A 17,668-nucleotide genomic window follows, 5' to 3' on the forward strand; every position below is an offset into this window, starting at 1 on the left:
GGGGTGATGCTGAATGAGCTTTGATTAAATATTTTACTGAGTTAAATGAAGAAATTTGAGAATCAGAAAACAGGAAGTGGCTCAGTGTCCTGACAAAAGTCATAACATCCTACAGAGTAAATTTTGCGGACTAAAATATACTCTGCCAAGATAACATTTGATCCCATTTATATAGTGCTTTTCCATCTGCATCAGACGCTCAAAACGCTTTACAATAATGCCTCACATTCACCCCGAGTGCTGCCATACAAGGTGCTCACTACACACCAGGAGCAACTTAGGGGATTAAGGACCTTGGCCAAGGGCCCTTAGTGATTTTCCAGTCAGGCTCGGATTTGAACCAAGGATGATCTGGTCTCAAGCCCAACGCTTAACCACTAGTCCATCACCTCCTCTACCCTCTATTATAGAGTGAAATCAGCTCTACCGTCTTGTTAAATCATGCTTTCCAACTCCAATAAGAGTCACTCACAGCGTGATAGAGCTGATTTTACACTGTGACAGAGTATATTTAACTCTATTTGGACCGGGATCAAATGTTATCCTGGCAGAATATATTTTACTTCTCAAAATTGTGACCAGTGGGACAAAACAGTGATGTAAATCACACATAAATTCCTGTATATGTTACTTAGTGTTTTCTCCTGAGTGTGTGATTCTCTCATGTGATTTTAGCCTCGTCGAAAGTTCAGACTGCTTTAGTAACATGTGACAATTTATTGCATATTTTAAGCAAACATCTAACAGTCTGAATTTTATGTGACGCCATGAATAAATATGTAAGCATAAAAACACTGACAAAATGCACATTTTGCAAAGTATAGATTATCAGAAGTGGTTAATATGGGTATAAAATGAAAAAGTGCAGCTGATGTTAGACTTCTGATCCAAAAACGGGTGTAATTATCCTTAAGTGGATGCATATCTTTAAAAAGAAAAAGAAAAAAAAAGTCTGGTATTTTAATTTAAATTCTAATTTTTCCTCTTTGAGTGTTCATGCTGACAAATGTAAATTCATCTGACCAAAAGCTCAGGAATAACTATTAAATGACTTCATGCAGCTGGCATTTCTTATTAAATCAAAGAGGGTACTTTGAAAAGAAACGACAAGATCTCAAGTGGATTTGCTGTTATTGTTGTGTGTGTGTGTGTGTGTGTATGTGTGTGTGTGTGTTGGGGGGAGTTTTGTAATTTGTGCCACATATAAATTTGAAGTAAATGTAACTGTGTATTCTGTTGTTTCGGTCACATTATTCACTTGTTTTTAGTAAATTCGACTTTGATATTTTTCCACATTTAATGTTTAATGACTGTTTTTTTTTTTTTTTTTTTTAAATTACAGCCTTAGAACAGTTTGTATCGTATCGTCCACATGCACAGAGCCCCCTTCATCTTGCTCAATGACATCTCGACACGTAAACTGGTTCAACCACCAAACCTTCAGGTTCTAACGTCCGGCCCACAGGCTGCTGAACAAAAACTCTTTGGCTAAAAATGGAGCGTCAGTGCAAAACTAAATGGCGTAAGCAGAGCGTACATGCGGCTGAAGCACACAGCTGTCCTGAAGGTCCTGGTGGTTTGATTCTTGCTTGTGTTTGAAAGTGCTTGGATCATTTAGTAGAAAGGACATGTGAGAACAGCAGCCGGCACTGGGACAATCATGACTTCATCCCTTTCAAAATTATTTTTATTATTTTGATTAGATTTGTCAGAAGAATTTATTTATGATAAAACGGTAATTTACTTATAATCTCTGTGGAAAAATATAAATGACAGAGAGCTTTTCTGAAGCAAATTTCAGTCCTCACATGAATGAATGAATGAATGAGTTTTATTCAGCACTCACATAAACAAAAATCTCTTACTAACATAACAAATCAAAAAAAAGTCCTGTACATAAGTATGTACAGGACAGGCAAAAAAAAAAGAAGAAAGAAATCAGAATTCTGCCCACTCCCCTCGGTCGTAATGACTAAATCATTGTTTGTGGTTTCCACATAACTCTGATTGTTTATGAAATTTCAGAAAAAATAATGTAAATTTGGTTCAAATTCTGTGTAAATTTCCATTTCCAAAACATTTGATACTTTAAATTTTGCATTCTGTGTGGGTTTTTTTTTGTGCAGCTGTGATAAAACCCCCAATTGTTTATTACCCAAACAGTTAGTGTCTCAACATGTATTTTAATTGAACTGAATTTTTTTGACATAAACATTTTCACATGACAGCCGTGCATGTGCTATCTGTGTTTTACAGGTTTAATTTCTCTCGTCGTCAGAGAGACTCAATAAACAGAGAGCAGAAAAATTTAAAATAAATATAATGTGGAAAGTGGTGTACATTATATTTTAATAGGGCTTGTACCAAAACTACAGTTTCTGTAAGCACACATTCTTTTAAGAACAGAAAAGATTTTTTAAATATATTTTTATGCATCATTTAACTTCTTATGATAATCTACTGGGTTTTATTTTTTAAATGTTGGCTGTGTGTGTGTGTGTGTGTGTGTGTGTGTGTGTGTGTGTGTGTGTGTGTGTGTGTGTGTGTGTGTGTGTGGAGTTTATTGTCATCACCATGTGTGACTCAGAGCACAATCGTTTTTCTTCCTCTTTCCATCCCTTTATTTTATTTTTAGCTGAGCTATAGGCTTAAATGTGCCACACAAAAGGAGACGAAATTTGTACAGAGGGTCCAACACGCTTGCACGGTACCAGTGAAAATAGCCACATTTTCTTTCTAAAAGGATTCCATATTTAGATATTTTGCTTTCATACCTGCTCACAGTGAACTGGTAACAACTTCAAAAATCCTCACTCTGGTTAACCTGCCACTTTTAAGGTGTGAAAGAACCTTGTGCCCCTCAGATTACTTTTGCTTAATTGTCTATAGATGACTGTTCTCCAACCACCCCCCCCAAAAAAACCAAAACAAAACAAACAAGCAAACAAAAAACAAGCAAACCAAAAAATAATAACAAAAGATACCAGACTTATCAGAGTTTGAGGAAATAAAGCAAATTAAATAATAATAATAATAATGGCAATAAAAATAAGGAATCCCATAAGGAATCCCAGCGCTTTGCTGAAAACTCTTTCAAGTGGCCAGTCTTCATTTTGCTTCATTTGCTTTCACCCCAAAATCTATTTTAAAATGTGAAATTTATTCTTAAAAAAAGAAGAAACAAATGCTCAATTGTTTCATTTCTTGTATTTCATGAACACTTTGAAGTACAGTATTGTTCAGGTATTATTTAGTCTTGTGAGTCCATTTTGAAGGGATGCTGTAAATGTGGAAACACAATGAGCTCCAGCACCTCTGTGCATGTGCACATTTTATTCAGTTTAAAGTCAGGTGGTCTCTGATCATCCACTGCACGAGGAGCACCACAACACAAACACCAAACTATTATTGTTAATATTATTCATTCGTTTTCTATACCAGCTTATTACAATTAAGGGTCACAGGGGGCTGGAGCCTATCCCACCGGTCCCTGGGTGTGAGGGGCGGGACACCCTGGACAGGACGCCAGACTGCTGCAGGGCCACACATGCAGAGAAACACAATCACACCTACGGTCTATTTAAAGTTTCCCATTCACCTCATCTGCATGTGTTTGGAAGTTGGAGGAAGCTGGAGCACCCAGAGAGAACCCACACGAACACGGGGACAACATACAAACTCCACACAGAAAGGACCAGGTGGGAAGTGAACCTGGGACCTTCTCAGTGTGAGAGATGACAGATGACACTAAGCCACTGTGCTGCCTGCCCTATTATTATTCATTCATTTTCTACACTTGCTTACTCCAATCAACTGTCACACAGGCACTGGAGCCTATCCCAGCAATCATAGGGCATGAGGCTTCGTTCACCCTGGACAAGATGCCAGTCTGCCGCAGGGCCACATACACACAGACAGACAAATACATTCACACACATCTATGGACAATTTAAAGTTTCCAACCCACCTAACCTGCATGTCTTTGGATGTGTGAGTAAGTCATAGCACCCAGAAGGAACCCACTCAAACACGAGGCGAACATGCATACTCCACACAGAATGGCCACAGGTGGGAGTCGAGCCCATGACAGTTCTAATCACTAAGCCACCGTACTACCATAAATCTAACATGTTTATATATATATAGATAGATAGATGTGCTTGTACATGCTAAAAATAAATGGTGCACAGCAGAAACCACAAGGGAAACACTTCATAAGAGGAAAGCAATGACAGATAGTTAGAAAAGTGTTTCCCTCTGCTGTGCATCAATATACAAATAATGAATGTTTATGGGTTCAATGGTACGAATATTTCATGAATATTCATTCCATTGAAAGAATGTAAAAACATTCAGTATTTGTTTCATATAACAGCTAAAATAGATCCTTGTCATTTGATATTTTATTAATTTATAAACAACAGAAAAGGGACTTCCATTTTGGTATTCCACTGCTGCTAAAGTCCAAATTGTGATGTCCAGTGATGGTGTGCACTGACGTCAGACTTCCACAAAAACAAACAAACAAACAAAAAAATGTATATAAATGTATTGTAATGGTTTTAGGAGCTGCGTTGAACAGCAGCTGAAGGACGCCTCAGCTCAGCAGCTTGAACAGCGCAAATCCGTGTAACTTTCAACACTAATATTTGGGAATGTGTGTGTGTCCGAGTAAATTTAATACTTTCCTGACATAATTTAATGTCAATTAATTTTACTGGCTCGATATCCAGGTCAAAATGGCATTTTAACACGTATTTTGCAAGCATTTTTCTGAGTGTGTTCAGTTGCGGATCTCCATTGAAAATGCATTAACATCCGGGTACTTCATCAATATTTTGCCCGGTTAGGAGACGTCATGTCGCTGTCCATGAAGGGACGTTTTCATTTCAAAGAAATCTCACAGCAGTCATGTTCAACCAGTAAAGTGAGCGGAAGCTCTGACCCAGGGCATGATGGGAGGTGGTGCGGACACCTCCTACGTGGGCACCAACAGTTTTATGCAGTAGCTTTAAAGTATCAGTTTAAATGCATCAACAGAGTTTATTTACACAGGTCACACTGTGCAAAGTCACCTGTATCACGTTTTTACACTTAAATGTATTTTCATGTAAAACATCCAGAAAATTATACAATTCCATGCTACAAGGAAAATTTGTAATTTATCTAGTAATTAAAAGTTTGCTTACCTGAAATATTTTTAGGATCTTTAATAAAAATCAATTATTATTTGATCCAGAAATGTGTAGATGCCAACATTTGCTTTTCAAACGGCCAGTTTGGAGTTATTTATGTGTTCACAACCTCCATGAAAACATAATTATGGTTTGTAAATCCATCCATTTTCTATAGCCACTTACTCCAATTAAGGGTGATGGGGGGCAGTGTGAGGCTGGGTACACCCACCCTGGACAGGACCCCAGTCTGTCACAGGGCTACATATAGACAAACACATTCACACACACACACACACACACACACACACACACACACACACACACACACACACACACACACACACACACACACACACACACACACACACACACACACACACACACACACACACACACACACCTACGGACAATTTAAAGTTTCTACTTCACCTAACCTGCATGTTTGTGGGTGTGGGAGGAAGCCGGAGCACCCGGAGGGATCCCACGCAGACATGGGGAGAACATGCAAACTCCACACAGAAAGGACACAAGTGGGAATTGATCCCATGACATTCTTGCTGTGAGGCAACAGTGCTAACCACTTATCCACCGTGCTGCCTTAGCGTGCTGCCAACACAGCAGCACCTGTCGACAGCATTCAATTGAGTATTGCTGATCGTGATCTGCGGTAATCTGTCATCACCACCTGAGCTTGGCTGCAGCGTAGCTTCAGTCTTCCTCAGGCTGATGGTGAGGCCAAAGTGCTGACAGGCAGTGACAACGTGATCTGTGATGGCTTGAGTGTCACCTAGGGAGTGTGCAGCTAGTGTGCAGAGTCGTGAGTGAAGAAGAAGTCAGGGAGTACAAGTGTCTTGACTTCTCCTTGAGGTTAAAGGACCACATCATCTGGAAATGGCCAGATCACAGTTGATGATAGCAACATGTACCACCGCTGCAAACATGGTGAACAGCACTTGTGCCATTTGACAGAGGAAATAGATCAGATGTGATTCCTCCATCAAAAACTTGAGCTGCTATGGTATCATGGAATGGGTGAACCGCAGCAATGAATATGTCTGGGGAGAAAAGAACAGAAGTGATGAAGAAGTAATGGGTGGATATGGTATCAAGCAGAGGAATGTGGAAGGGCAGATGGCGATAGGTTTTGCAAAAAGGATGGAAATGGTTCTCATAAATGCTAATTTTAAGAAGAAGGAGGCACACAAGGTGTTGTTGTAAGGTGCACAAAGCTGGACTATATAGAATAGAATAGAATGCTCTTTATTGTCGTTATTCACAATATACGACGAGATCGGAGATTCTCCTTGTCAGTGCAGACAATATAAAAAAAGCATAAATAGTTATAAGTAATATGTATATGTTGCAGACATGACGAGCAAAGCTCTTCAGTAGAGGTGGGCGATACCAGGAATTTTGGTATTGATCCGAGAGCAAGTAAATACAGGCCCAGTATCGCTAATATCGATATAGATACTTTCTCATATTTAAGCTTCATAGATCCAAAGGACCCAAATTTGCCAAACATTGTACGTGACAACAAAATACTTTATTATCACAATCAACATTTCTGTTTAAAAAAATATCACTCAACACAACTTAAAACAAAATCTCCTGAGGTAGAGGGCTGACAAACCACAATACAAGGGTGCGCTGTTGTGTGTTGTGTGACACAGCGCAGCGCTGCTCTTACAGACAGAGAGCAGACTTTGATGAATCTGCGTGCGCAGCAGTCAGTGCGTGCGGGAGAGGAAAAAAGCTTGAGTATCGATCTTTTTACACGAGGATCGTTCAATATCAATACCAGCGTCTGTATCGATATTATCGATATTAGGATCGATCCGCCCACCTCTACTCTTCAGCATCTCACTATGTCATTTAGGTCCTTCAGACTTTATTTTGAGTAAATGCTTCAGTGGTGCATGAGCATGGCTAAAACCTTTCAGCTTCTGGGGGAGCTCCTAGACCCCCCACCTTTTTAAGCATTTTTCTTTTTTTTTGCCTACAATATGCCCAAATTATCACATCGCAATATTGTCATATCAGTATGATATAAGATATGACTATGATTTCACACAAATGACATTCTTAAACAAAACAGTAATAATACCACCTCATTTTGCACTCATCATAAGCTTAGGATGCAGTGCCCTCCAAAAGTATTGGAACACTGGGTATTTCACACACGTTATGTTAGAGAGATTAAAAAAGAAAATAAGATTATAAAATTACCACGATGACCGCTCCAAGATGACGGCTGCATTTCTTGCACCTCAGCAACCAATGCGGCGTCTACTCTTCTATATAATGTCTATGTTCGTCTACCGTCGATTTATGGCTTTTTACAACTTTTCACAACAACGGTTTGTGGCTTTTTCCCCACTGCTGAGATTTTTTTGTGCCAATTCCAGTTTTGCCTTTGTCTACCATAGAGCGAGCCTCACACCGCTCTGGGGCGCTCCGCTTGTATAAAATCCTACAGAACAGTGCAATGAAAATCTCTATGTACAAATATAAGATAAGAATATAGGATGATTGTACTGCACGGGATGAATAACTATTGAGGTAGTATTTGAAGCAGAGCAGCAGCAGTAGTGACAGTGATACGTACAGTTGTGTTCAAATGTTTACATACTCCAGCAGAATTTTTTGTTTTTTTTGGCCATTTTTCATAGAATATGAATGATAACAAAAAAAAACTTTTTTCTACTCATGGTTAGTGGTTGGGTGAAGCCATTTATTGTCAACAACTGTGTTTACTCTTTTTAAATCATAATGACAACTGAAACAAGAGCAATCACAGATTTCTGATGTCCGCCAATCCAGATCTAGATCTGGATCACCTCCAAAATTTAATGGTGTCTTCCATGCCCCAATATCTATCTGTGGTGCAAAATTGGTGAGAATCCGTGAAGTTGTTTTGCTGTAATCCTTCAAAGCGTATATAAAGTGAAATCTTGATCCAGGATCTGGATCACCTCTGTTATTTAAGGGAGTCTTCCATGCCCTAACATATATCTGTGGTGAAAATTTGGTGAAAATCCATGAAGTAGTTTTGATGTAATCCTTCAAAGCCTATATAAAATGAAATGTTGATCCTGAATCTGGATCTGGATCCAGATCACTTCCAAAATTCAGTGGAGTCTTCCATGCCCTAATATGTATCTGTGGTGCAAATTTGGTGAGAATCCGTGAAGTAGTTTTGATGTAACCGTTCAAAGCCTATGTAAAGTGAAATCTTGATTGGAGTCTTCCATGGCCTAATATCTATCTAATACCCATCTATCTAATACCTAATATCTATAATTTTGTCAGAATTTGTGCAGTAGTTTTGACGTAATCCTGCTAACAGACAGACAAATAAATAAATAAATGCCAGTGATTTTATTATGTCCTTGGTGGACATAGTAACTACCCAAATGACCCTGATCAAACGTTTACATAGTCCTGTTCTTTATACAATGTATTGCCCCATTTAACATCAATGACAGCTTGGAGTCTTTTGTGGTAGTTGTGGACAAAGCTCTATATTTTCTCTGATGCCCTTTCTTCTTGATTGAACGCCTCCAGTTCCTGTAAATCCCTGGGCTGTCTTGCATTAACTGCACGTTTGTGATCTCCCCAGAGTGGCTTAATGATATTGTGGTCAGGAGACTGCGATAGCCACTCCAGAACTTTGACTTTATTCTGCTGTAGCCAATGACAGGTCAACTTGGCCTTGTGTTTTGGATCGTTGTCATGTTGGAATGTCCAAGTATGCCCCATGCGAAGCTTCCAGGCTGATGAGTGCAAATGTGCACTGTGCGCTGCGAAATGATTGTCATTCTGTGTTGGAGGTAAGGTTCATATTTAATAATGTTGTCATGGCCTGGTGATCCAGTTTCATGTTGCACCTCTTACAGAGTTTAGTAATGTTCAAGTAATATGTATATTAAAGCGGTGAGATCCATTCAGCTCTGACTGTCACTGTTCACATTCACTGTACATGATGAATGTGTGACACATGTACATGTTATAACATACCAACATTTCCTTTGCCCTCCATGGTCAGGGTCCAGTGGAGGTGGAGATCCGTGGCACAACATGATGGCAGGCTTTGCTGTGACTGATCCATCTCAGAACTCTCAGAACAACCATCAGATTGTTTCAGATGCTGTTTTGATGCTATCAGAATATGTAGACTGCGATCAGATGATGCAAAAACTGCATATACACCACCGTCAGATGTGATACAACTCCATATTACATGAAGAAATGTGGCAGTGGTGGGGTTTGAACCAGGAACCTTTCATACTGAAACTAAGTGCACTAACCACTTGGCCACCACCCCTGCCCTGTAAGTCGTTACAACTACTTTTAAAATAGTACAGTTACATATCAACTTAACTTTGCTGTGTTGGATCTGCATAATTTATTCAGATCCTCCTTGGATCTGCTGTGAAAACCCCGAGTGCAAACAAGCGAGCAGTCAAAGGGACTTTCTGTTTTTTTGTTTGTTTTTGTTACATTTACTCTTACAAATCTAGTTGGCCTGACTCATGATAATTAAGCAACAATACTGCAAATTCATCATGTTGACCCAACAATTTTACAATTAGGTCACTCAGCAAAATAGTTTCTGGCTACGTTAACACATTTTACTTGGGTGGAAATACTTTCCATAATTTTATTAGGTTCACTGAGCAAGTTAAATTTAAATTTGTTGTATATTAACTTAAAACTACATAATTTGAAAGTGTTCACCCATAAAATTTGATTCTGCATTGTAGAAGCTACATGTTACAAGTGCTACATGTAGCACTTCCAGTTGTTTTGAGCATTTTGGTGTGGATGCAGATATTTCTTGAAATAGCGCCATGTTTGTGGAACTATTTGAAAATGACAAAGAAGAACATATTGGGAGACGAGGCCCAAGATGAGGCACATCACTTGCATTCCGACGGAGCGGCAGCTTCATCATTTTTGACACGTGGATCGTTTCTCTGCGCATGACTCATCACACTGGAGCCTGAGTGTTGAGGACCCCTGTACTTGGAGAAGAACAAGGGGATGTTCACGCTTCACCACGCTGTGACAGTGACCAGTTGTCTGTCTGGGTGGTGGCCGTTCTGTAGTATCATGGTTGCAGCCAGGTGCAGCACCTGCACATGCTCCCAGACTTGACTTGGTATCTAGCTTGAAATGGAACACTTGCAAGACAGTAGTGCGACCAGCTATGTTGTATGGCTTAGAGATGGTGGCACTATCAAAAAGACAGGAGGCAGAGCTGGAAGTGGCAGAGCATAACTAGGAATAAGAATATCAGATGAACATTACAGGTAGGACTGTTTGGAGGTGAGGTCAGAGAGGTGCAATTGAGATGGTTTGGACATGTACAGAGTGTGATTTCTGTCTATACGGCAGGTATGCTCCCATGCTGGTGAAGTCCATCTAATTTTGTGGTTTGATTGCCTTTTACGACTGTTGTGTAGTAGTGGGGTTAAGTGTGTCGAGGTCATTGAGACTTCTCTTTGCCACAGACCCTGTGCTGTTGAAGAAGATTCATTCATTCATTTGTTAGATTAGATTAGGCAGAACTTTATTGATCCCTTGGGAAGACTCCCTCAGGGAAATTGAGGTTCCAGCAGCATTGTAAGAAGCACACAGAGTATCAAAAGTGAAGGCTAAAAAAAAAACAAAAACAGTTTGCATATACAACATAAATACCAGACATACTGATTAATGCTGATTTACCGGCTACCACTGTTCCTCTCCTTCCTGTCCTCTATCTTCCTGTTACTCCAACTCCCCCTGAGTGAGGAGTTATACAGTCTGATGGCCTGAGGGACAAAGTGGTGGAAGAAGCTCCTCTGGTTGCTGATGACAGTGTGCAGAGGGTGACTGACATCATCCATAATGTCCAGCAGTTTGTCCAGAGAGTCCAGCTTCATGCCAACCATGGAGCCAGCCTGACTGATCAGTTTGTCCAGCCTGGATGTGTCCTTCTTGGATGTGCCCCGCCCAGCCCACCACGGTGTAAAAGAGGGTGCTGGCTATATACCTTATACCTGCTTATTCCAGTTAAGAGTCACAGGGGAGGTGTATTTTCTTGTGTTTTCCTAATACATATGGATATATATATACGTGGGCTGTCCGTAAACTATCGGTCCTTTTAATTTTTTTTTTAAACTATATGGATTTCATTCATATGTTTTTACGTCAGGTAAGTTTGAACCCTCGTGCGCATGTGTGAGTTTTTCCACACCTGTCGGTGACATCATTCGCCTGTGAGCACGCCTTGGGAAGGAGTGGTCCCGCCCCCTCGTCGGAATTTCATTGTCTGGAAATGGCGGAATGAAAAGGACTTTTTTTCCATCAGATTTTTTTCAGAAGCTGTTAGAAACTGGCACCTAGAAACCATTCGAAAAATTTATCTGGCTTTCGGTGAAAATTTTGCCGGCTTCACAGAGAATAAGGACTGTTAACTGTCGCTTTAAGGACCCCTTTAAGGACGGTCGGCGCACCGCGCTCCGTGCCGCGATGACGCGGCACAAACCACTGGATAATTTCTAAGCTGATGGCTCTGTGGATACGAGACGTCGTGTGCTCTTTCCCCAGTAATCACAAGAGCTGGACATCAGCCATTTTCCGGCAGATTTCACATTTAACTAGAGATTTTGTCATGGAAAGCCATGCAGAGGCTTCGCGTGTCTTTCTTACCGGAGAAAGAGCACACGACGTCTCGTATCCACAGAGCTATCCGTTTAGAAATTATCCAGTGGTTTGTGCCGCATCATCACGGCACAAACCGTCCTTAAAGGGGTCCTTAAAGCGACAGTTAACAGTCCTTATTCTCTGTGAAGCCTGCAAAATTTTCACCAAAAGCCAGATAAATTTTTCAAATGGTTTCCAGGTGCCAGTTTCTAACAGCTTCTGAAAAAAATCTGATGGAAAAAAGTCCTTTTCAATCCGCCATTTCCAGACAATTAAATTCCAATGAGGGGGCGGGACCACTCCTTCCCAAGGCGTGCTCACAGGCGAATGACGTCACCGGCAGGCGTGGAAAAACTCACGTATTCGCATGAGGGTTCAAACTTGCCTGACGTAAAAACGTATGAATGAAATCCATATAGTTTTTAAAAAAAATAAAAAGGGCCGATACTTTATGGACAGCCCACACACACACATATATATATATATATATATATATATATATATATATATATATATATATATATGTGTGTGTGTGTGTGTGTGTGTGTGTGTGTGTGTTTCTATAGCTACAGTAAGGAAAATAAGTATTTAAACACCCTGCGATTTTGCAAGCTCTCCCACTTAGAAATCATGGAGGGGTCAGAAATTTTCATCTTAGGTGCATGTCCACTGTAAGAGATAAAATCTAAAAAAAAAATCTGGAAATTACAATGTATGATTTTTTAATAATTTATTTGTATGTTACTGCTGCAAATGAGTATTTGATCCCCTACCAACCAGCAAGAATTCTGGCTCACACAGACCTGTTAATTTTTCTTTAAGAAGCCCTCTTATTCTGCACTCGTTACCTGTATTAATTGCACCTGTTTGAACTTGTTACCTGTATGAAAGACACCTGTTCACACACTCAATCAATCACACTCCAACCTGTCCATAATAGCCAAGACCAAAGAGCTGTCTAAGGACACCAGGGCCAAAACTGTAGACCTCCACAAGGCTGGGATTGACTACAGGACAACAGGCAAGCAGCTTGGTAGAAGACAACAACTGTTATGATTATTTATTAGAAAGTGGAAGAAACACAAGATGACTGTCACTCTCCTCGGTCTGGGATTCCATGCAAGATCTCACTTTGTGGGGTAAGGATGATTCTGAGAAAGCTCAGAACTACACAGGAGGACCTGGTCAATGACCTGAAGAGAGCTGGGACCACAGTCACAAAGATTACATTAGTAACACATGATGCTGTCATGGTTTAAAATCCTGCAGGGCAGCAAGGTCCCCCTGCTCAAGCCAGCACATGTCCAGGCCCGTTTGAAGTTCACCAGTGACCATCTGGATGATCCAGAGGAGGCATGGGAGAAGGTCATGTGGTCAGATGAGACCAAAATAGAGCTTTTTGGAATCAACTCCACTTACCATGTTTAGAGGATGAGAACAACCCCAAGAAAACCATCCCAACCGTGAAGCATGGGGGTGGAAACATCATACTCTGGGGGTGCTCTTCTGCAAAGGGGACAGGACGACTGCACCGTATTGAAGGGAGGATGGATGGGGTCATGTATTGCGAGATTTTGGCAAACAACCTCCTTCCCTCAGTAAGAGCATTGAAGATGGGTCATGGCTGGGTCTTCCAGCATGACAATGACCCCAAACACACAGCCAGGGCAACTAAGGAGGGGCTCCGTAAGAAGCATTTCAAGGTCCTGGAGTGGCCTGGCCAGTCTCCAGACCTGAACTCAATAGAAAATCTTTGGAGGGAGCTGAAACTCCAAACCTGAAAGATTTGGAGATCTGTATGGAGGAGTGGACCAAAATCCCTGCTGCAGTGTGTGAAAACCTGGTGAAAAACTACAGGAAACATTTGACCTCTGTAATTGCAAACAAAGGCTACTGTACCAAATATTAACATTGATTTTCACAGGTGTTCAAATACTTATTTGCAGCAGTAACATACAAATAAATTATTTAAAAAATCATACATTGTGATTTCCAGATTTTTTTTAGATTATGTCTCTCACAGTGGACATGCACCTAAGATGAAAATTTTAGACCCCTCCATGATTTCTAAGTGGGAGAACGTGCAAAATCGCAGGGTGTTCAAATACTTATTTTCCTCACTGTAAATGTATATTTGTCCTGTACAATACATCATATCAACTTGCAAATTCCCCTCATGCTTGGATATTGACAGAGCAACTGTTGATAGTTCCTGCAGTGCAGCTCATGACCAGCAAGTGACGTGCACTTCCACACTCTGGAAAAAGGGAAACAACTTAAATATGTACATTGGCTCTTATATTTCTTATTGAGATGTTTTTTTTTCCGTATTAGTGAAAGTGGCATGGGCTTCTGTGCCTTATCACGGTTTGAAGAAGGATTGGTCTACAACCAGTGGACCTTCTCCTGAAGCACACTTGTCAGCATTAAAGACTAAAAACTAGATTAAGATTAAAAACTAATTCATGCATTTATTTCCTCTAGGCTGGACTATTGTAATTCATTATTATCAGGTTGTCCTAAAAGGTCCCTGAAAAGCCTTCAGTTAATTCAAAATGCTGCAGCTAGAGTACTGACGGGGACTAGAAGGAGAGAGCATATCTCACCCATATTGGCCTCTCTTCATTGGCTTCCTGTTAATTCTAGAATAGAATTTAAAATTCTTCTTCTTACTTATAAGGTTTTGAATAATCAGGTCCCATCTTATCTTAGGGACCTCATAGTACCATATCACCCCAATAGAGCGCTTTGCTCTCAGACTGCAGGCTTACTTGTAGTTCCTAGGGTTTTAAGAGTAGAATGGGAGGCAGAGCCTTCAGCTTTCAGGCTCCTCTCCTGTGGAACCAGCTCCCAATTCGGATCAGAGAGACAGACACCCTCTCTACTTTTAAGATTAGGCTTAAAACTTTCCTTTTTGCTAAAGCTTGTAGTTAGGGCTGGATCAGGTTACCCTGAACCATCCCTTAGTTATGCTGCTATAGACTTAGACTGCTGGGGGGTTCCCATGATGCACTGAGTGTTTCTTTCTCTTTTTGCTCTGTATGCACCACTCTGCATTTATTCATTAGTGATTGACCTCTGCTCTCTTCCACAGCATGTCTTTTTCCTGGTTTTCTCCCTCAGCCCCAACCAGTCCCAGCAGAAGACTGCCCCTCCCTGAGCCAGGTTCTGCTGGAGGTTTCTTCCTGTTAAAAGGGAGTTTTTCCTTCCCACTGTCGCCAAGTGCTTGCTCACAGGGGGTCGTTTTGACCGTTGGGGTTTTTCCGTAATTATTGTATGGCTTTGCCTTACAATATAAAGTGCCTTGGGGCAACTGTTTGTTGTGATTTGGCGCTATATAAATAAAATTGATTTGATTTGATTTGATAAAGAGACAATTTTCCTGGTTCTTTTTGCTTGTGGTGCCAAAGGGCAGGATGTAGTGCTGATGACACCTGCTTTGGTAGCTGCAGGCGGTGGCACAGATGTGCAGCTTATAGTTTCCATGTTCTGTAGGGTCTATGTTAGAGAATGGATGGAATGGAGACACATCATTCCTCCCTCTACCTGTCTTTACCATTTTTGTTGGGGGGGGTCACACCCTGATTGCTATTATGCATTAATTCTCCTTACCTTACCTTACCTTACCTTACCTTCTCCTTACTTAGTCACATCCTGGCCAGTGAGAATGTTATTATTACTTACCTCGCAACACAACTGCATCCCACTGATTTTACTTCACCTGAAGCGGCACACAAGAATCATCGAAACTATTGTCCTGCTGTCTGACACTGCTTCCAGCTTCACAGGGCTTCCTAATCTTTGATTTTTCAAAGTTCCACATGACAGTCATTAAACAGCCAATTGCCATCGTCACCTTTGTGCCTTTTGATTCTTTCATTTCTCCAAACAAAGTCAAAAAGCTAGTAAGCATAGACATCGCTAACAGTTACCAGTGCTAATTGTTTTGAAGTCCCGTGTCCACACCACAGCTGTCCTGCTGAGAATGTGAACTCAGCATTGCTAACTCTCCAAGCCTTCATGGTCACACTCTTGCAAAAGTGGAAAACTTGCACGGCTTTCTCCTAGACACATTTAAAAATAAAACGCAGATGTCAAATGCAGCAACTTGGTCTGCGTTGTATTTTTGACTCCTCCCACTTGCTCCCCTCAAGATGTGAACTCACAATGCTCCACGTTCCACCAGTCCAGTTTTGTCAATGCTAAAGTTGGAAGGAATTGGTGAACCTCAGTTTACTGCTGGATGTCAGCCATTGGCATGTGCCTGTTACCCAGTGGACATGGGGTTGGGGCCTACCTCTGATAGGATTGGGTATGGCTTCATGGACGACACTCTGACTTGCCCATATTTGTGACAGCTGATTTTCTGATTATTTAAAACTTCTGTGTATGCAGTTCGTACAGGTGGAACTTACTGTCTTTTGGCAACCTTGCTACAACTGTGAGCCTGGATGTTTAGGACTCCATTTCTCTTGACTCTTCTTTGTCAGCTCATTTGCACCTGACATATAACAAAGGGAGACTCTACCAGTATTGACTGACCATGTCTCTCCTCTGAACTGACTGCAATCCCAACAACCAAAAGGGGTGCTTTCTTGGTCTTTGTTTCCATTACATCTATTCCAGGACTGGCTGTCTCAGTCTTCATATTGTGGACTGTGTAGTTGTGGTAGTTGTGGTAGTAAGCCCCTTGCTACTGCTCATAGCTTTAGGAAATTACTGGTCTTGCTGGTGGGCACTACAGAGGAGCATGCAATCCATGTGCTTACTTACACTACAGCAGGGTCAACCGCCCATGCTCATTCTCCAAGTGCATCTAGAGTTGGGAAGGGTGAAACCTGTTCCAAATTATCTTGCAGATTCATAGTGTTATGGGCGTGCCTGGGTGCCTCCCTAGGGAGGTGTTCTAGGCACCCCCATCTGGGAGGAAACCCCGGGGAAGACCCAGGACTAGGTGGAGAGATTATATCTCCACACTGGCCTGGGAACGCTTCGGGATACCCCAGTCAGAGGTGGTCAATGTGGCACGGGAAAGGGAATTCTGGGGTCCCCTGTTGGAGCTGTTGCCCCATCGACCCGAACCAGGAAAAGCAGTTGAAGATGAATGAATGAATGAATGAATGAATTCATAGTGTTATTTTCTTTAACGTTTGCTAAGTACATTGACTTCTTGACTCTGTGGCACTTTGCTTGTGTCTGCTAAAAGTGTGTCCCATGAGGCATTGCCAATTAATCTTTGTCCATGTCAGGATGGAAGAATAAGGTTATGCCCTTTTCCCATCCTGAAGACAAGGGGCAAGACTGTGGAGTCTAGGTGGGATTCCACTTGAGACGTCACAGCACACATGTGGTGTAACTGTTTATTTTGCTCAGCGATGTCTTTTGTCATTTCTACACCCCAGGGATGTGGTCTTATGAACAAGTAGAACCTCCACTGTGATTACCCCCTGTCTGCCTTATAACTCTGTTTGGCATGGCTCTCCTCATCAACATGGCTTTGACTGTTCTGCATATTGCAAACATGGTGGTGAGCTTCCTGTCCACTGCAGGGCTTTCCCCTGGGGACTTGCAGTTGTACACAGTCATGGTGGCCCATTTTTGGGCTTGATACAGGGTGGTCCCAGGTTAATGTTTTCACATCAGTGGACACAGTTTAGGCCTGGATGTTCTGTCTCAAAGAATGGCTGACAAGCTTGTTATACACTTTCTGCTCTTCCTGTGATTTGCCAAGTCCTCCACAGCGTCAAGGAGAGCCATTGCCTTGTTCTGCTGGTTGCTACATGTTGGCCAAGGCACCCATG

The 17,668-nt window shown here is 41.4% G+C and overlaps 1 long non-coding RNA gene across 1 annotated transcript; it reads left to right on the plus strand.

The window, feature by feature from the left end:
* The first annotated feature begins 1,145 nt into the window (after window positions 1-1,145).
* On the plus strand, window positions 1,146-14,974 carry LOC117515039. Its single transcript, XR_004562010.1, has 3 exons — window positions 1,146-1,301; window positions 6,005-6,009; window positions 14,962-14,974. It is a non-coding gene; the product is annotated as an uncharacterized LOC117515039 (long non-coding RNA).
* Window positions 14,975-17,668: the final 2,694 nt, after the last annotated feature.

Source organism: Thalassophryne amazonica, chromosome 8 (genome assembly GCF_902500255.1).
Source record: "Thalassophryne amazonica chromosome 8, fThaAma1.1, whole genome shotgun sequence".
In the NCBI taxonomy this organism is placed as follows: domain Eukaryota; kingdom Metazoa; phylum Chordata; class Actinopteri; order Batrachoidiformes; family Batrachoididae; genus Thalassophryne; species Thalassophryne amazonica.